The sequence below is a fragment of the Tasmannia lanceolata genome, unplaced genomic scaffold (assembly GCF_043159265.1).
Source record: "Tasmannia lanceolata isolate RefF3 unplaced genomic scaffold, GAP_Taslan_0.1 ptg000036l, whole genome shotgun sequence".
Classification (NCBI taxonomy): domain Eukaryota; kingdom Viridiplantae; phylum Streptophyta; class Magnoliopsida; order Canellales; family Winteraceae; genus Tasmannia; species Tasmannia lanceolata.
In genome coordinates this window covers 801,215-823,111 of record NW_027518713.1, presented here as the reverse complement: position 1 = coordinate 823,111, position 21,897 = coordinate 801,215, and positions in this window count along the sequence as shown.

The window sequence follows — 21,897 nt, the reverse complement described above, 5'->3', positions numbered from 1 at the left end:
ACCTGTCCCAGAGTAGGTGAGATCCAGCCTCTCACAGACCACCACCTGTCCTGGACACCTGTCCAGGACACCTCAACAGATCTTCCCTATAAATAGGGGACTAAAGCTCAGACTAATGGGTAATGCTAAAAACCCTCTTCTCCCTAAAAACTCTGACATTTCCCTTCACTCTTCCTCATACTGACTTGAGTGTCGAAGGACCTGTCCGGAGTAAAATCCGGTCTGGTCTTCTGACCTCGTTTGCCTTGTGCAGGACTAAGCACTCACCACAGGACTCATACTCAACCTCCCTCGTCACTCGCTCTCAGTTCTTAGGCCACTGCTGTACCTGTTACCGATTTTAGGTCTAACAGATTGGCGCCATCCGTGGGACCAAGAACTAAAAGCTGTTCTTACATATCTCACTTACAAAAATGGCAGGGCGCAAGAGTGCGCGGTTAGCTTCTGCGCAGAACGACCAAGCCGCGCTACCTCGCAGGACCCGGAGCGGTCGAATCGCCTCGATGGTAGTGGCAGCATCTGCCGACCAAAGCCTTTCTCGCTCGGAGCATCACAATCCCGTGCCCACCTCGGAGCAAGTCCAAGCCCTCTTCCAGCAGATGACGGCCCTTGTTGGTCAGTACCAACAACTACTTCAAGCACCCCCTCCACCTCCTCCAGAGGCCCCGCGATCTGCCCAAGGAGTCCACAGGGGAGAGTCATCACGTCATGGGGAGGGCAGAACTCATCACTCCGCTAGACAAGTTTATCGCCCCATAGTGAGGCACGCCCAGACAGAACCTCATCACCGCGAAAGATCGCGGTCTCGCTCCACGCAGAGGCGCCGGCCTCACGAAGATCGTTTGCCACCGGCAAAATCTCGGCCTCGTCGTAGGAGTCCGGAAAGTCAGTCCGGTTCTGCGGCAAGCCCATTTGTGGGAAGAATCAGGTCCCCAGACCGCAGAACGGATCCGCTGCTACAGAGAATGGAGGAGATGAACCACCGAATAGAGGAATTGGCGAAGGATCAGAGCCGGCCCGCCTCCAGAGCGTTCTCAAGCAGAACGCCGTTCACTAGTGATGTCCTGAGTGCTCCAGCACCCAGAGGATTTAAAATGCCTGCCGTCCCTCAGTACGACGGCACTACCGATCCCGTGGATCATTTGGAGACATTTAGAACAATGATGCTCCTCCACGGCGCCTCCGACGGCTTCATCTGCAGAGCCTTCCCAACGACGCTCACTGGCGCGGCAAGAGACTGGTACTCCAGGATCAAACCAAACTCCATCAACAATTTCGATGATTTTGGAGAGGATCTGGTCCGCCATTTCATGAGTAGCCGTAGGCCGAAGAAAACGACTGCATCCCTGATGGCCTTGCGACAGGATGATAACGAACCCCTGAAGGTGTTCGTCCGCCGCTTCAACAGGGAGGCACTACAGGTGCCCAATTTAGATCCCTCAGCGGCTATGAACGCACTCCTCACCGGTGCAAGATCTGATGATTTTCGTCGAGCGGTGGCTCGGCAAAATCCGCACTCACTGGCGGATCTCATGGCCGGGGCAGAAGAGTATATAACAGTGGAAGAAACACTGGCAGCTCTTAATTCAAACCGGAGGATAACCTCTGAAGAGAAGAATCTGCCTAAACAGCGTAGGGAGGATAAACCTCCCAGGAAAGAGAAGTCTCCACCCCCTCAGAGAAGAGAAGAGAACTTCACACCTCTCAATACCTCTAGAAAGCACATACTGGCGGCGATCAGTGAGGAGGAGTTTGTGAAGTGGCCGCCTAGAATGATCTCCAAGGGAAACAGAAGAGATCCTTCAAAGTACTGTCGGTTTCACAAGGACCACGGCCATGACACAGAGGATTGCTGGCAGCTCAAGGGAGAAATTGAGCAGCTGATCAGCCGGGGTTATTTGAAAAAATACATCCAGAATGACGGCCGCACCCAAGAGCGCAAAGGAAAGAGTCCCCAGGGCCGTAGCCCTCGAAGATCACAGCAGCCCCCTCCTCAGGATAAGACTTCTCAGGTCACCGACGCGCAGCCTGAGGCACCCCGATCTCAACCAAGGGGGGTTATCAATACAATCATGGGCGGACCAGCCGCTGGGGGCACCTCCTCTGCTGCTCGAAAAGCATATGCACGGCAAGTTAACGCCGTTCACACAACCAGCAAAAAGTCAAGAACGGAGAATGAGATCTCCTTCTCGGACGCAGATCTGGACAGCCTTATTTTGCCCCACGACGATGCATTGGTGTTAACCATGCTCGTTGCTAACTGGGAGGTAAAGAAAATTCTTGTGGACAACGGGAGCTCAGCGGATATTCTATACTACCATGCCTTCGAGAAAATGATGATAGGCGACGACCGTCTAAGGCCGGCGAACTCAGATTTGTTCGGCTTCTCCGGAGAGGTCGTAAAAGTGGTAGGACAGATCGAGCTCCCTGTTCTTGTCGGAGATTCACCATGTCAAGCGTTCGCCATGGTTAACTTCCTGGTAGTGAAGGCCACCTCGGTCTATAATGCTATCTTGGGACGGCCTGGCCAGAATCTGATCCGAGCAGTCGCCTCAGCCTACCACCAAAAAATGAAATTCATAACCCCTAATGGCGTGGGGGAAGTTCGCGGAGATCAGCCTCAATCAAGGGAGTGCTATGCAATGGCACTGAAAGGAAAAAACGCAGTGGAATCACTGCCAATCGAACTGCTTGATGTAAGGGACGAACTCAGGGGTACTCAACCCGCTGAGGACCTGCTCTCCATCCCACTGTGCCCGGAGGACGGTGAGAAAGTCGCTCTGATCGGTTCCTCCCTTAGTAGTAGCATTCAACATCAACTCACCGAGTTTCTCCAGGGCAATGCAGATGTCTTTGCATGGGTTCCTGCCGATATGCCCGGCATCGATCCAGAGATCAGCACTCATAGGCTTGGTGTCGATTCAACCTGCAGACCGGTGAAACAGAAAAGGAGACACTTTGCTCTTGAAAGGCGACAGGCAATAAAAGAAGAAGTGGAGAGGCTTCTGAAGGCTGACTTCATTCGCGAGATTCGATATCCGGACTGGCTAGCAAACGTAGTCCTAGTCAAGAAGACTAATGGAAAGTGGAGAACCTGCGTCGATTTTACTGATCTGAATAAGGCTTGTCCCAAGGACAGTTATCCGCTCCCGAAGATCGATCAGCTCATCGACGCCACAGCGGGTCATGAACTGTTGAGCTTCATGGACGCCTTCTCCGGATATAACCAGATCAGGATGTACGAATCGGATATACCAAAGACCTCATTCGTCACAGATCAAGGGACTTATTGCTACCGAGTCATGCCCTTCGGCCTCAAAAACGCTGGAGCTACTTACCAAAGGCTGGTGAACAGATTGTTTCAGAACCAGATCGACCGAAACATGGAAGTTTATGTGGACGATATGCTGGTCAAAAGTCGAAGTGCACAAGACCACGTGTCTGATCTCAGAGAAACATTTCAGGTCCTAAAGAAGCACAACATGAAACTCAACCCCACCAAGTGCACTTTTGGTGTCAGTTCGGGGAAGTTCTTAGGATTTATGGTGAGCCAGCGAGGGATAGAAGCAAACCCAGAAAAGATCAGAGCCGTGATGGAGCTTATCGCCCCAAAAACCATCAGAGAAGTTTAGCGGCTCACGGGAATGATAGCGGCGTTGGGTCGCTTCATCTCCAAATCGGCGGAGAGATGCCTGCCTTTTTTCAGTGCGGTTAAGGGCCTCAAAACTGCGCCCTGGACGGAAGAATGCCAGATTGCCTTCGACGAGCTGAAAAGGTATCTGTCCTCCCCGCCATTATTAACAAAGCCGGAGCCAGGTGAGGAGTTATTTCTATATCTCTCCGTTAGCTCCACGGCACTGGCAGCTGTCCTCGTCCGCGAAGAGCACCGCCAGCAAAAACCAATCTATTATGTCAGCAAGGTTCTTCACGACGCAGAAACAAGGTACCAGCGGGTCGAGAAATTGGCTTACGCGCTGGTAATGGCTGCAAGAAAATTAAGACCGTACTTTCAAGCTCATACTGTAAAGGTCTTGACTGACCAGCCGCTTCGGCAAGTACTCCATCGACCAGATATCTCCGGACGACTTGTGAAATGGGCCGTAGAGCTGAGCGAGTTCGACATCCAGTACGCTCCAAGGCCAGCCATCAAGGCCCAAGTACTGGCAGATTTCGTAGCAGAGTGCACCATCCCCCAGCAAGTCGCCGACCCTGAAACGGTACTACTCCCAGTTGCAGAGAAAGCGGTTCCTGACGAATGCATAGCAGAAACTCAGACAGAAATCTTGCAACCGCCGGCAGAGCAGGACTCCATGACCAGCACACCAACTTGGGAAGTATATGTCGACGGTTCTTCAAATAAAAACGGCTGTGGAGCAGGCCTCATCCTCACTGGGCCTGAGGGGTTCACTGCGGATTATGCTCTGAGATTCGGATTCCGTGCGTCCAACAATGAGGCAGAATATGAAGCCCTCCTTGCCGGAATGAACCTAGCAATTCAGACCGGCGCCCGGAAATTAAAAGCATACTGCGACTCACAGCTGGTAGCAAATCAGATCCAAGGGGTCTACGAAGCACGAGATGAGCGTATGGTTAAGTATCTTGCCAAGGTTCATCAACTCTCCAGCCGGTTTGCCAGTTTCGAGGTCATCAGAGTACCACGAACAGAAAATGCCAAAGCAGATGTACTGTCGAAGCTGGCTGCTTCTGGATACACCACTCTTGGAAGCATACGTATGGAATCCCTACAAAGATCTAGCATCGAAAGAGAAGCCGCAGATATAATGCAGGTGGAGAACGAGCCGTGCTGGATGGATGAGATCATTCATTACTTACGGGACGCGAAACTTCCCGAAGATAAGAAGGAAGCCCGTAAGGTGATACAGAGAGCCGCCCGATTCTCCCTTAGCAGTGACATTTTGTATAAAAGGTCCTACACTCTCCCGTACCTGAAGTGTCTGGGACCAAGTAACGCCGCGTACGCATTGCAAGAGACTCATGAAGAATCTGTGGAGAACATCTGGGGGGCAAAGCCCTGGCGATCAAGGTACTCCTCAGAGGATTGTATTGGCCCACCATACGACAAGACGCGCTGAATCTGGTTAAAAAGTGCGAGAGGTGCCAGAAATTCTCCCCCACCATCCACCAGCCTGCTGTGGCGATGGCCCCAATTATCAGTCCACTCCCTTTTGCAGTATGGGGGATGGACATTCTGGGTCCTTTTCCACCGGCTTCCGGAAAGCGCATATTCGTAGTAGTGGCAATCGACTACTTCACCAAGTGGGTGGAGGCAGAACCTCTAGCCCAGATCACTGAGCAGAATATACAGAATTTCTTCTGGAAGGCAGTGGTCTGCAGATTTGGGATTCCCCGTGCCTTAATCACAGATAACGGCAAACAGTTCGACTGCCAGAACTTTCGGAAGTTCTGCTCTGACCTAAAGATTGAACAGAGATTCACTTCGGTTGCTCACCCCCAGACCAATGGGCAAACGGAAGTAACTAATAGGATCTTGCTTCAAGGGATAAAGAAGAGGCTGGATGAAAAAGCTGGCCGATGGGCAGATGAGCTCTACCATGTTCTGTGGGCTTACCGCACCACTCCTCGCACGACGACTGGTGAATCACCATTCAACCTCTCTTTTGGAACCGAAGCCGTGATACCTGTTGATATAGGCACCCCATCTCCCAGAGTCATCAGTTTCCATGAGCAACTGAACAGCGACGGACTCTGCGCCAATCTCGACTTACTAGAAGAAATCCAGGAGGAATCTCGAATCCGGGTCGCCGCTTATAAGCAGAAGGTGTCGAATTATCACGACTCCAAAATTCGCCCCAGAGAATTCAGGACAGGGGATCTGGTCCTGAGAAAGGCAGCCGTCTCCCAGCCGACGAAAGTAGGGAAACTTTCCCCAACTTGGGAGGGACCCTATCGAGTGAAGGAAGTTATCCGGCCAGGAAGCTACAAGCTAGAGACACTGGAGGAGCACCTATTACCCCACGCATGGAACTCCAAAAACCTCAGGAAATATTATCAGTAGTCGAATTATCCGGCGTGAAAAGGTGATCTTGTAAATTTGTATATTTGTTGTTATGAATAAATAATCTTCTTGCAAATTCAGTGTCACTTTTATATCTGAAAACCCAGTTCACAAAACTTGGGTACTCACTGGAAACCCAGTTCACAAAACTTGGGTACTCACTGGAAACCCAGTTCACAAAACTTGGGTACTCACTGGAAACCCAGTTCACAAAACTTGGGTACTCACTGGAAACCCAGTTCACAAAACTTGGGTACTCACTGGAAACCCAGTTCTTAAACTTGGGTACGCACTGGAAACCCAGTTCACAAAACTTGGGTACTCACTGGAAACCCAGTTCTTAAACTTGGGTACGCACTGGAAACCCAGTTCACAAAACTTGGGTACTTGTTAAAAGACCAGTTCGTCACAATTCGACCATCAACAGCCTCATTCACAGGTTATCAAAATTAAAAAGACAAAGTCAAGCAAATCACTCAGTTGAGAAGTATCAGAGACAGACAAATGTGATTTCATTGATCAGAATATGTGGGGCCTCGAGGGCCATTACAAAATTCACTTTAAAAATGCTGGTAAGAGCTGTAGGGTCTCAAGGACCATTACAAAAAGAGGTCAAAACAAAAACAAAAAAAATTCTAAGCATCTGGAAGAGAGGTGATGTCAGCAGGAGCATCAGCAGGAGTATCTGGCTCCTCATCAGTAATCTTCGGCCTGGCAGGGAGAGTCATGTTCTGCATCAATAGGTTTGGATTGCAGGCCTGGAGCTCCTGGAGGCAGTCGTAGTATCCAAGACTATAAGCCTCGCTCGACAGGCTGAAAAGTTCAGCCTCCTTTGCCTCTGTGGCCTCTTTCACTGCCTTCTCCTGCCTTTCAGTAGCTCTTCCTCTTTGAGCCTCCATGGCTTCAGCAGCCTTGGCCAGTTTCCTCTTCTCTGCGGCCAGATCCTCTTTCAACAACCTCCTCTCCTCCTCTATTCGCCCGATGCTCGTTTGAAGCTCCTGCACCTCAGCGGCCAACTTTCCGTTCACCTCTTCAGATGCAGTAATGGCTTGGGAGAAATTCTTACTCTTCTCCTTGAGGTCATTATAGTAGAGCAAGATCTGAAGAAAGAAACAGAAAGAAACAGGCATCAGTATGGTGAAAGGAAGAAATGGGCAGAAAGTTAGCAAATCGAAGCACCACTTCCTTACCTGGTAAGCTGAGGATAACACAGCCTCCTCTCCTGTAGCTGGCGGCTCGTAAAGGACCTGTTGCTTGTCCTTCCGCAGCAAACACTTGCTCATGAGCTCTGCTGCTACTCGGCTCTCGCCTAGGGCAGTGTCATCCTTCAAAACGGCCCAATTGGGTCGAAAGACATGCTCACTAAGTCCCGTAGGAGGACGAGCCCCAGAACCGGCTCCGGTAGAAGCACCACCGGATTTAGAAGAGCCACCGCCCTGAGCAAAGGGGCCTATTAGCTTCACCGTAGTCTTGGGCCTCTGGGATGGGGGTGGAGTGCCCTGTGACGGGGCCGGACTCCCCAGTACAGTCGCCTTTCTCTTCTGGCGCTCCTGTTGTGCCTGTGCAGCACCCTCCTGTGCCCGTGGCTGGGCTCCTTGCCTGATTTTCTCGACGGTTGATTGTTTCTTCATCTCTGCAAGACAAATGAGCAGCCAACGGTCAGAAGCAAGTATATAAAAAATAAACAGATTGCATAGACAAGTCTAGCTACATACGTTCTGGAGTCGCGGCACTCACGCCCAGCCCGACCAGAATCGCCTCTTCAGAAAACTCCTTACAACGGATGAGGCCCGATTGCTCGATCTCCTTCCGCATCAAGGCGAATGTTATCCTGTCCTCACCTTCGAGGAGCGGCTTTCGACTCAGTTTTGAGGTATCTGGAGTGTCCCACACTAGAGGGACGGACCAGGGCTCACTGGCCTCCTGATCCACAACATAGAAGAATCTATTCTTCCACGAGTGAATCGACGAAGGAATGCCAGTGATTATCTTCCGTTCAGGGCGCTGGCTAATGTAGATCCAGCCCCCTTCTTTATGCTTCTTCAGGTGTGCACAAGCACGGAACAGTGACAAAGTCACGCTCCTCTCTAACCGACCGTGGACGAGGTATAAAAACCCAACTAATAATCTCCATGAGTTCGGAGCTACCTGGGCCGGGGCTAGTCCGTAGTATCGTAGCACCGCTGAGAAAAAGGGGTGCAACGGAAATCGGAGCCCTCAGTGACTCCTCATAAATACAGAGATCCTGGCTCTCGTTGCAGGCTCTGTCTCCCTCTATAGCTGCCCTCAGTTCAAATCTCGGGGGCACACAGTATTTATCCCTGATATCTCCCAGCATAGACCTGGTGAGGTAGTTCTCCTCGACTAGAGCTCGCAAGTTGTATTTTGGATCGGCATCCATCCGCGCTCTAGCGATCACCTCGACCGCCCGGCCAGGAAGGAATGTTGTGGACGCTTCAGCAACGTCGCTCTCAACACTCCCTCCTGCTCGCGGGAGACTGCCAGTCAAGGGTGGAGTGGCATTCAGATCTAAGATCACTTCATCCCTATCCCCTCCGTCGTCACTATCTACAAGGTCTATCCTATCAGACGCCCTAGCCACTACAGGCTCCTGAGGCATCCTAAACTCCGAACTACTGCTAGTGGAGGACCCCGTACCGGACTCGGAATTGGAAGTACTACCAGACATAGTAAAAGGAAGGGCTGAGAGGAATACCGGTGAGTGGAGCTCGTAAAGACCTTGGAACGCGACTGCGAGCTACGGGCTGCGAACTGCGATCTGCGATCTGCGGACTGCGAGCTGCGAACTGAGAAGTGGAAACTCCCAGAGCAAGAAGAGGAAAAAGATGAAAAGTAAAAAGTAAAAAGTGAAGGGGGGTAAACCTCCTTATATAGTTTTTAAGAGGCGGTTTGGCAATAAATGCGATGCACGCATCTCGAGGTCATCCGGATTGCGCCACGTGTCCCCTATATATGACGGACACATTCTCCCACCATCAATACGATCAAGCACGCGCGTAAACATTCACGTCCCAAGAATGGATCTCCGCACTCCGCACTCTGCACTCCGCACTCCGCACTCCGCACTCCGCACTCCGCATTCAGTCCGGAAAAAACCGTACTGGATATAACGCGTTCTCACAAAACGACAAAAATCAGTCCGGTCCGCACCGAACTGGCCGCAAGACGACAAAACTCAGTCCGGAAAAAACCGTACTGGATATAACGCGTTCTTACAAAACGACAAAAATCAGTCCGGTCCGCACCGAACTGGCCGCAAGACGACAAAACTCAGTCCGGAAAAAACCGTACTGGATATAACGCGTTCTTACAAAACGACAAAAATCAGTCCGGTCCGCACCGAACTGGCCGCAAGACGACAAAACTCAGTCCGGAAAAAACCGTACTGGATATAACGCGTTCTCACAAAACGACAAAAATCAGTCCGGTCCGCACCGAACTGGCCGCAAGACGACAAAAAACAGTCCGGTAAAAACCGAACAGGATACGGCGCATTCTGAAAAGCGTCAAGAGCCAGTCCGGTTGAAGCCGTACTCCGAACTGCGGACTGCGATCTCCGTACTGCGACCTCCGGACTGGATACGGCGCATTCTGAAAAGCGTCAAGAGCCAGTCCGGTTGAAGCCGTACTCCGAACTGCGGACTGCGATCTCCGTACTGCGACCTCCGGACTGGATACGGCGCATTCTGAAAAGCGTCAAGAGCCAGTCCGGTTGATGCCGTACTCCGAACTGCGGACTGCGATCTCCGTACTGCGACCTCCGGACTGGATACGGCGCATTCTGAAAAGCGTCAAGAGCCAGTCCGGTTGAAGCCGTACTCCGAACTGCGTACTGCGATCTCCGTACTGCGACCTCCGGACTGGATACGGCGCATTCTGAAAAGCGTCAAGAGCCAGTCCGGTTGAAGCCGTACTCCGAACTGCGGACTGCGATCTCCGTACTGCGACCTCCGGACTGGATACGGCGCATTCTGAAAAGCGTCAAGAGCCAGTCCGGTTGAAGCCGTACTCCGAACTGCGGACTGCGATCTCCGTACTGCGACCTCCGGACTGGATACGGCGCATTCTGAAAAGCGTCAAGAGCCAGTCCGGTTGATGCCGTACTCCGAACTGCGGACTGCGATCTCCGTACTGCGACCTCCGGACTGGATACGGCGCATTCTGAAAAGCGTCAAGAGCCAGTCCGGTTGAAGCCGTACTCCGAACTGCGGACTGCGATCTCCGTACTGCGACCTCCGGACTGGATACGGCGCATTCTGAAAAGCGTCAAGAGCCAGTCCGGTTGAAGCCGTACTCCGAACTGCGTACTGCGATCTCCGTACTGCGACCTCCGGACTGGATACGGCGCATTCTGAAAAGCGTCAAGAGCCAGTCCGGTTGAAGCCGTACTCCGAACTGCGGACTGCGATCTCCGAGCTGCGAGCTCCGGACTGCGAACTCCAGGCTCTCCATTTCACCTCCGAACAGCGTCCGCCCATCCGGAAAAACAACCGACTACACTTTCCCAAGTCCCTCCATGACTTGGAAAACTGGGGGGCAACTGATGGGGTGTGAAAACACCAGCCTCTTACAGGCTGCCACCTGTCCCAGAGTAGGTGAGGTCCAGCCTCTCACAGGCTGCCACCTGTCCCAGAGTAGGTGAGATCCAGCCTCTCACAGGCTGCCACCTGTCCCAGAGTAGGTGAGATCCAGCCTCTCACAGGCTGCCACCTGTCCCAGAGTAGGTGAGATCCAGCCTCTCACGGGCTGCCACCTGTCCCAGAGTAGGTGAGATCCAGCCTCTCACAGACCACCACCTGTCCTGGACACCTGTCCAGGACACCTCAACAGATCTTCCCTATAAATAGGGGACTAAAGCTCAGACTAATGGGTAATGCTAAAAACCCTCTTCTCCCTAAAAACTCTGACATTTCCCTTCACTCTTGCTCATACTGACTTGAGTGTCGAAGGACCTGTCCGGAGTAAAATCCGGTCTGGTCTTCTGACCTCGTTTGCCTTGTGCAGGACTAAGCACTCACCACAGGACTCATACTCAACCTCCCTCGTCACTCGCTCTCAGTTCTTACGCCACTGCTGTACCTGTTACCGATTTTAGGTCTAACAACGGACAACAACTCTCTCACCCCAACGATTTTTAAAACAAGATTTCTTTCCCCGGAAAGAGAATTTGAAGACTGGTAGAAATTTCACCCATTTTGAACTTAAAGTCAGAGAGTTGCAGAGGTTTTAATTTTGGATGACGTTTTGCACACTCTTTATAAAACGGAATACAACTCTCTCATTCTAACAAATTTTGAAATGAGATTTCTTTCCCAAGAAAAAGAATCTTAGGACCTCCGATTGGTAGAAATTTCCCCACTTTTGGGCTTAAAGTGAGAGAGTTATAGAGGTTTTAATTTTGGGTGACGTTTCGCACACTGTTTCTAAAACGGACAACAACTCTCTCACCCCAACGATTTTTAAAAGAAGATTTCTTTTTCCGGAAAGAGAATTTGAAGATTGGTAGAAATTTCACCCCTTTTGAACTTAAAGTCAGAGAGTTACAGAAGTTTTAATTTTGGATGACTTTTCGCACACTCTTTATAAAACGGACTACAACTCTCTCATCCCAACAAATTTTGAAATGAGATTTCTTTCCCGAGAAAAAGAATCTTAGGACCTCCGATTGGTAGAAATTTCCTCACTTTTTGACTTAAAATGAGAGAGTTATGGAGGTTTTAATTTGGGTGACGTTTAACACACTCTTTATGAAACGGACTATAACTCTGTCACCCCAACGAATTTTGAAACGAGATTTCTTTCCCATGAAAAAGAATTAGAAGACCTCCGATTGGTAGAAATTTCACCACTTTTGGACTTAAAGTGAGAGAGTTATAGAGGTTTTAAGTTTGGGTGACGTTTCGCACACTGTTTCTAAAACGGACAACAACTCTCTCACCCCAACGATTTTTAAAAGAAGATTTCTTTTTCCGGAAAGAGAATTTGAAGATTGGTAGAAATTTCACCCCTTTTGAACTTAAAGTCAGAGAGTTACAGAGGTTTTAATTTTGGATGACGTTTCGCACACTCTTTATAAAACGGACTACAACTCTCTCATCCCAACAAATTTTGAAATGAGATTTCTTTCCCAAGAAAAAGAATCTTAGGACCTTCGATTGGTAGAAATTTCCTCACTTTTTGACTTAAAATGAGAGAGTTATGAAGGTTTTAATTTGGGTGACGTTTAACACACTCTTTATGAAACGGACTATAACTCTGTCACCCAAACGAATTTTGAAACGAGATTTCTTTCCCATGAAAGAGAATTAGAAGACCTCCGATTGGTAGAAATTTCACCACTTTTGGACTTAAAGTGAGAGAGTTATAGAGGTTTTAATTTTGGGTGACGTTTCGCATACTCTTTGAAAAACGGACAACAACTCTCTCACCCCAATGATTTTTAAAACAAGATTTCTTTTCCCGGAAAGAGAATTTGAAGATTGGTAGAAATTTCTCCACTTTTGAACTTAAAGTCAGAGAGTTACACAGGTTTTAATTTTGGATGACGTCTCGCACACTCTTTATAAAACAGACTACAACTCTCTCATCCCAACAATATTTGAAATGAGAATATCTGTTTCTCCAAGGTTTCAAAATATGGGTTAGTACTTGTTTTTAGATTGAAACATTGGTTTTATTGGAGTTTCTGCTCAGTTACTTGTATGAGTAGCTCCTTGGTAGTTCTTCCTCTTCCCTGATTCCTTGTCCCTGGTTTTAGTTAATTTTCGATAAGTTTTCATTGTTTGTTGGATCAAAGCTCCGTTTCAAGATTTGGCAGCAATGGAGGATCAAATGGGCGATCAGTTTCAGAACTCTCATAATGCTGATTCTCTTAGTGAAATCTCTCGTTCTTCGGGGATTTCGGACGAGGAAATAGGAGGAGCTTTTGCAGGGCTAAAAAACTGGTCTCCGGGTCTAGTGCCAGCATCAGATTCCCTTCTGCAAGTTCCAAATGATGGTCTCCTACCTGTTGCCCTTGATGAAGAGCAGCATCCTTTGGAGTCCGAGATGGGCATCACTAAAGGAATCTCTGAATCAGAAACTGAAACTCTCTCCTTTCTCCATCTGGTTAAATTCAAAATTGACTCCTTGCCTTCCCCAAATAGAACTCTTCAGAGGCTTCGTATCCAAATTTCTAATGGCGAACTGGATAGCATTCAAGCTTCTGTCCATGAAAAAATGGATTTCCTTAAAGCAGTGGATAGGGAGGTCAAATTGTGCTCTCCCTTATCTAAAAAGAAGAAAAGCCACAAAAAGTCCAAGAAATTTGCAAAGTCCCATGTCAAGCATCACATAGAAGAAGAAGCAGATATTTTCTCATCCTTTGAAGATCGTCTGAAGCAGCTAATGAGAACTACCTCTACAAGAAGTGAAAGCCTGCCTTCAGATGATGAACCCACTAGTCCAATGCACAAAACCACCATCCTGAATCAGCAAACCACCTTCTTGAATTTCGAAAACCACTTCCCTGGTTTGGCTAAATCCACTGCTACTCCGGTTTCAGCAAACCAGGGACTGGTTTTGATCAAAACTGCCTTGGCCAAACCTTCACTGTCTGTTCACTCTGGACAAGACCATGATGATTCAGAATTTGTCCTTCCCTTTGCAAAACCCATCCTTACCAATTCGAATACCACTCCTTTGCATTACCAGGGGTTTGAGAAAACCACCTTGGACCACTCTTCCCTGGAAAAACGTGCTGGGTCAGAGATTCCAAATGCTGGCTGCTGCAATTCTGTCCTTATCAATGCAGCTACAGCCCCTCCCCTAGCTAGTACTATTTCGAATCTTTTGACAGCTGGCCCTCCCATTAATGGAGAAGATATATCTGCAATGATTTTGTCCAGTTTGGGTACAACTTCAGCTCCCCTTGGGCCCATAGCAGCTGTACCCAGCACTAGTTCTGTCCTTTCCAAGTCTGACGCATTAATTGGAGGAGACTGCTACAGCTCTTCTTTAGTCAAAAGCCTGGAATCCCATGTTCTGCCCACTCCTTGGGAACCCAATTCCCCTGCTGATGCTCCATTTAAAATTAATATCTCAAATCAATTTCCCACCCTTGGCTCCCTCTCATTGCCTCTTGGAGAAAAAGCAGTTCCTGCAGCTTTTCCCTCTTCACCTCAGCTCCTAGAGTGTAATGCTGAAAATACCTTATGCAAGGATGGACACCCTGATCCTCTTCTCAAAGGATTCATTGCTGGACAAAAGCTTGCTGGTTCTACGTTGAACTCTCTCCCTGAAATTCTACCTCCTAGCACCATTCGAGGGCAAAATCTCAAATGCAAAGATCAATCTTTCATTGCATCTGCTAGTACCTTTCCTGGAAATGGAAATCCGACCCAAAACTCCCCATGGAAAGCTCTTTTCACTGAACAAGTTGCCCCACCAGTTCCTACTAACACATCCCCAACAAATCTTGATTTTCTTATTCCTAATGAAGATGAAGTTTCGAACCTGGAACTAGACATTACAGATGAAGAAACGGAAGAAGCGGAGATCAAATGGTCAAACTGTCTTGTGGGTTACTTCTTAGGTAAGAGACCCTACTTCATCGCCCTAAAGGAAAATCTTTCCCGCAAATGGAAACTCAAGGGTGACTTTCAACTATTTACCCTAGAAGAGGGTTTCTTCCTGTTTCAATTTACAAACTCAGCTGATTGCACCCGTGTTCTTGAAGAGCCGAGCCATAGCTTTGGAGGAAGGCCCCTAATCCTCCAAAAGTGGTCCCCAAACTCCTTAATAGAGAGGAAAAAGATCCAGGAAATTCCTGTCTGGGTTAGACTTCCGGGGCTCCATTTGAAGTTCTGGACGACTCATATCTTAAGCCGCATTGCAAGTATCATCGGAAAACCTCTCTATATGGACTCCCACACAGCTGAATCCACGAGATTAAATTTTGCCAGGTTGTGCATTCTTGTCAAGGCAGGTAGCTACCTTCCTGACTCTATCAATCTCAGATCCTCCTCGGGTGTTATCTCTCAAAAAATAGTTTATGAATGGAAGCCAGAGGCTTGCAATGTTTGTTTGGACTTTGGCCACAAGACTAAGGATTGTCACCTTGAGCAAAATTATCATCCCATCTCCAAACAGGTTTGGAAACCGGTTCAAAAAAAGGAAGAGTATCAGGCAGCTCCTCAGAAAGTTACAAATGAAAATCCTGCCAATTCGCATCCTTCAATATCTTCCCCAAACGGCAGCACCATCTTCAAAAGGAACCCCCTAGCAATTCCTTCCCCCACGCATGGAAATAGTTTTTCTACTTTGGAGGACCTGGATCAAGATGGCATTGCTCCCTGGCAAACGGTTAAAAAGAAAAAAGGAAAGCCTCCGGTTCTTCTTCTCCGGCCCTCTCCGACATGTATTCTGCCATCCCTCTCAAAATTGCCCCCAAAACTCGGTTAAGGTTGGGACTCTATGGTGGCGGTTCCTTTGGGGTGTCTTTGCCATTATCCGTATTGGTGGTTGACTCGTGTGCTCAACTTTCCTGTGTGCTTGTTGGGCCTCCAGCTATGATTTTTTCTTGTGATTTAGCTTGTCGCTTTGGTTCGTATTTTGTTTTACCCTTTGTAGAGCTCGTAGCCTTATTTTGTTTGGCTTGAGTCTTTTGGGTGTTCCCCCCTTCCATGTGTATGGGGGCTTGTTTCTTTTTCTTTCATGATGTATCTTTTATCTTATATAATATATCTGGTCGGGGTCCGCCTAACCCCAGCTAACCCATCAAAAAAAAAAAAAAAAAAAAAAAAAAAAAAAAAAAAAAACAATATTTGAAATGAGATTTCTTTCCGAAGGAAAAGAATCTTAGGACATCTGATTGGTAGAAATTTCACAACTTTTTGACTTCAAATGAGAGAGTTATGGAAGTTTTAATTTTGGGTGACGTTTTCACACACTCTTTATAAAATGGACCAAAACTCTCTCATCCCACCGAATTTTTAAATGAGATTTTTTTTCTCGAAAGAGGATTTGAAGACATCTAATTGATAGAAATTTCTCCAGTTTTCGACTTAAAATAAGTGAGTTATGAAAGTTTTAATTTTGGGTGACGTTTCGCACACTCTTTATAAGACGGACAACAACTCTCTCACCCCAACGATTTTTAAAACAAGATTTCTTTCCCCGGAAAGAGAATTTGAAGACTGGTAGAAATTTCACCCCTTTTGAACTTAAAGTCAGAGAGTTGCAGAGGTTTTAATTTTGGATGACGTTTTGCACACTCTTTATAAAACGGACTACAACTCTCTCATTCCAACAAATTTTGAAATGAGATTTCTTTCCCAAGAAAAAGAATCTTAGGACCTCCGATTGGTAGAAATTTCCTCACTTTTTGACTTAAAATGAGAGAGTTATGGAGGTTTTAATTTGGGTGACGTTTAACACACTCTTTATGAAACGGACTATAACTCTGTCACCCCAACGAATTTTGAAACGAGATTTCTTTCCCATGAAAGAGAATTAGAAGACCTCCGATTGGTAGAAATTTCACCACTTTTGGACTTAAAGTGAGAGAGTTATAGAGGTTTTAATTTTGGGTGACGTTTCGCATACTCTTTGAAAAACGGACAACAACTCTCTCACCCCAATGATTTTTAAAACAAGATTTCTTTTCCCGGAAAGAGAATTTGAAGATTGGTAGAAATTTCTCCACTTTTGAACTTAAAGTCAGAGAGTTACACAGGTTTTAATTTTGGATGACGTCTCGCACACTCTTTATAAAACGGACTACAACTCTCTCATCCCAACAATATTTGAAATGAGATTTCTTTCCGAAGGAAAAGAATCTTAGGACATCTGATTGGTAGAAATTTCACAACTTTTTGACTTCAAATGAGAGAGTTATAGAAGTTTTAATTTTGGGTGACGTTTCACACACTCTTTATAAAATGGACCAAAACTATCTCATCCCACCGAATTTTTAAATGAGATTTTTTTTCTCGAAAGAGAATTTGAAGACATCTAATTGATAGAAATTTCTCCAGTTTTCGACTTAAAATAAGTTAGTTATGAAAGTTTTAATTTTGGGTGACGTTTCGCACACTCTTTATAAGACGGACAACAACTCTCTCACCCCAACGATTTTTAAAACAAGATTTCTTTCCCCGGAAAGAGAATTTGAAGACTGGTAGAAATTTCACCCCTTTTGAACTTAAAGTCAGAGAGTTGCAGAGGTTTTAATTTTGGATGACGTTTTGCACACTCTTTATAAAACGGACTACAACTCTCTCATTCCAACAAATTTTGAAATGAGATTTCTTTCCCAAGAAAAAGAATCTTAGGACCTCCGATTGGTAGAAATTTCCCCACTTTTGGGCTTAAAGTGAGAGAGTTATCGAGGTTTTAATTTTGGGTGACGTTTCGCACACTGTTTCTAAAACGGACAACAACTCTCTCACCCCAACGATTTTTAAAAGAAGATTTCTTTTTCCGGAAAGAGAATTTGAAGATTGGTAGAAATTTCACCCCTTTTGAACTTAAAGTCAGAGAGTTACAGAGGTTTTAATTCTGGATGACGTTTCGCACACTCTTTATAAAACGGACTACAACTCTCTCATCCCAACAAATTTTGAAATGAGATTTCTTTCCCCAGAAAAAGAATCTTAGGACCTCCGATTGGTAGAAATTTCCTCACTTTTTGACTTAAAATGAGAGAGTTATGGAGGTTTTAATTTGGGTGACGTTTAACACACTCTTTATGAAACGGACTATAACTCTGTCACCCCAACGAATTTTGAAACGAGATTTCTTTCCCATGAAAGAGAATTAGAAGACCTCCGATTGGTAGAAATTTCACCACTTTTGGACTTAAAGTGAGAGAGTTATAGAGGTTTTAATTTTGGGTGACGTTTCGCATACTCTTTGAAAAACGGACAACAACTCTCTCACCCCAATGATTTTTAAAACAAGATTTCTTTTCCCGGAAAGAGAATTTGAAGATTGGTAGAAATTTCTCCACTTTTGAACTTAAAGTCAGAGAGTTACACAGGTTTTAATTTTGGATGACGTCTCGCACACTCTTTATAAAACGGACTACAACTCTCTCATCCCAACAATATTTGAAATGAGATTTCTTTCCGAAGGAAAAGAATCTTAGGACATCTGATTGGTAGAAATTTCACAACTTTTTGACTTCAAATGAGAGAGTTATGGAAGTTTTAATTTTGGGTGACGTTTCACACACTCTTTATAAAATGGACCAAAACTCTCTCATCCCACCGAATTTTTAAATGAGATTTTTTTTCTCGAAAGAGAATTTGAAGACATCTAATTGATAGAAATTTCTCCAGTTTTCGACTTAAAATAAGTGAGTTATGAAAGTTTTAATTTTGGGTGACGTTTCGCACACTCTTTATAAGACGGAAACAACTCTCTCACGCCAACGAATTTTAAAACAAGATTTCTTTCCCCGGAAAGAGAATTTGAAGACTGGTAGAAATTTCACCCCTTTTGAACTTGAAGTCAGAGAGTTGCAGAGGTTTTAAATTTGGATGACGTTTTGCACACTCTTTATAAAACGGACTACAACTCTCTCATTCCAACAAATTTTGAAATGAGATTTCTTTCCCAAGAAAAAGAATCTTAGGACCTCCGATTGGTAGAAATTTCCCCACTTTTGGGCTTAAAGTGAGAGAGTTATAGAGGTTTTAATTTTGGGTGACGTTTCGCACACTGTTTCTAAAACGGACAACAACTCTCTCACCCCAACGATTTTTAAAAGAAGATTTCTTTTTCCGGAAAGAGAATTTGAAGATTGGTAGAAATTTTTACCCCTTTTGAACTTAAAGTCAGAGAGTTACAGAGGTTTTAATTTTGGATGACGTTTCGCACACTCTTTATAAAACGGACTACAACTCTCTCATCCGAACAAATTTTGAAATGAGATTTCTTTCCCAAGAAAAAGAATCTTATGACCTCCGATTGGTAGAAATTTCCTCACTTTTTGACTTAAAATGAGAGAGTTATGGAGGTTTTAATTTGGGTGACGTTTAACACACTCTTTATGAAACGGACTATAACTCTGTCACCCCAACGAATTTTGAAACGAGATTTCTTTCCCATGAAAGAGAATTAGAAGACCTCCGATTGGTAGAAATTTCACCACTTTTGGACTTAAAGTGAGAGAGTTATAGAGGTTTTAATTTTGGGTGACGTTTCGCATACTCTTTGAAAAACGGACAACAACTCTCTCACCCCAATGATTTTTAAAACAAGATTTCTTTTCCCGGAAAGAGAATTTGAAGATTGGTAGAAATTTCTCCACTTTTGAACTTAAAGTCAGAGAGTTACACAGGTTTTAATTTTGGATGACGTCTCGCACACTCTTTATAAAACGGACTACAACTCTCTCATCCCAACAATATTTGAAATGAGATTTCTTTCCGAAGGAAAAGAATCTTAGGACATCTGATTGGTAGAAATTTCACAACTTTTTGACTTCAAATGAGAGAGTTATGGAAGTTTTAATTTTGGGTGACGTTTCACACACTCTTTATAAAATGGACCAAAACTCTCTCATCCCACCGAATTTTTAAATGAGATTTTTTTTCTCGAAAGAGAATTTGAAGACATCTAATTGATAGAAATTTTTCCAGTTTTCGACTTAAAATAAATGAGTTATGAAAGTTTTAATTTTGGGTGACGTTTCGCACACTCTTTATAAGACGGACAACAACTCTCTCACCCCAACGATTTTTAAAACAAGATTTCTTTCCCCGGAAAGAGAATTTGAAGACTGGTAGAAATTTCACCCCTTTTGAACTTAAAGTCAGAGAGTTGCAGAGGTTTTAATTTTGGATGACGTTTTGCACACTCTTTATAAAACGGACTACAACTCTCTCATTCCAACAAATTTTGAAATGAGATTTCTTTCCCAAGAAAAAGAATCTTAGGACCTCCGATTGGTAGAAATTTCCCCACTTTTGGGCTTAAAGTGAGAGAGTTATAGAGGTTTTAATTTTGGGTGACGTTTCGCACACTGTTTCTTAAACGGACAACAACTCTCTCACCCCAACGATTTTTAAAAGAAGATTTCTTTTTCCGGAAAGAGAATTTGAAGATTGGTAGAAATTTCACCCATTTTGAACTTAAAGTCAGAGAGATACAGAGGTTTTAATTTTGGATGTCGTTTCGCACACTCTTTATAAAACGGACTACAACTCTCTCATCCCAACAAATTTTGAAATGAGATTTCTTTCCCGAGAAAAAGAATCTTAGGACCTCCGATTGGTAGAAATTTCCTCACTTTTTGACTTAAAATGAGAGAGTTATGGAGGTTTTAATTTGGGTGACGTTTAACACACTCTTTATGAAACGGACTATAACTCTGTCACCCCAACGAATTTTGAAACGAGATTTCTTTCCCATGAAAGAGAATTAGAAGACCTCCGATTGGTAGAAATTTCACCACTTTTGGACTTAAAGTGAGAGAGTTATAGAGGTTTTAATTTTGGGTGACGTTTCGCATACTCTTTGAAAAACGGACAACAACTCTCTCACCCCAATGATTTTTAAAACAAGATTTCTTTTCCCGGAAAGAGAATTTGAAGATTGGTAGAAATTTCTCCACTTTTGAACTTAAAGTCAGAGAGTTACACAGGTTTTAATTTTGGATGACGTCTCGCACACTCTTTATAAAACGGACTACAACTCTCTCATCCCAACAATATTTGAAATGAGATTTCTTTCCGAAGGAAAAGAATCTTAGGACATCTGATTGGTAGAAATTTCACAACTTTTTGACTTCAAATGAGAGAGTTATGGAAGTTTTAATTTTGGGTGACGTTTCACACACTCTTTATAAAATGGACCAAAACTCTCTCATCCCACCGAATTTTTAAATGAGATTTTTTTTCTCGAAAGAGAATTTGAAGACATCTAATTGATAGAAATTTCTCCAGTTTTCGACTTAAAATAAGTGAGTTATGAAAGTTTTAATTTTGGGTGACGTTTCGCACACTCTTTATAAGACGGAAACAACTCTCTCACGCCAACGAATTTTAAAACAAGATTTCTTTCCCCGGAAAGGGAATTTGAAGACTGGTAGAAATTTCACCCCTTTTGAACTTGAAGTCAGAGAGTTGCAGAGGTTTTAAATTTGGATGACGTTTTGCACACTCTTTATAAAACGGACTACAACTCTCTCATTCCAACAAATTTTGAAATGAGATTTCTTTCCCAAGAAAAAGAATCTTAGGACCTCCGATTGGTAGAAATTTCCCCACTTTTGGGCTTAAAGTGAGAGAGTTATAGAGGTTTTAATTTTGGGTGACGTTTCGCACACTGTTTCTAAAACGGACAACAACTCTCTCACCCCAACGATTTTTAAAAGAAGATTTCTTTTTCCGGAAAGAGAATTTGAAGATTGGTAGAAATTTTTACCCCTTTTGAACTTAAAGTCAGAGAGTTACAGAGGTTTTAATTTTGGATGACGTTTCGCACACTCTTTATAAAACGGACTACAACTCTCTCATCCCAACAAATTTTGAAATGAGATTTCTTTCCCAAGAAAAAGAATCTTATGACCTCCGATTGGTAGAAATTTCATCACTTTTTGACTTAAAATGAGAGAGTTATGGAGGTTTTAATTTGGGTGACGTTTAACACACTCTTTATGAAACGGACTATAACTCTGTCACCCCAACGAATTTTGAAACGAGATTTCTTTCCCATGAAAGAGAATTAGAAGACCTCCGATTGGTAGAAATTTCACCACTTTTGGACTTAATGTGAGAGAGTTATAGAGGTTTTAATTTTGGGTGACGTTTCGCATACTCTTTGAAAAACGGACAACAACTCTCTCACCCCAA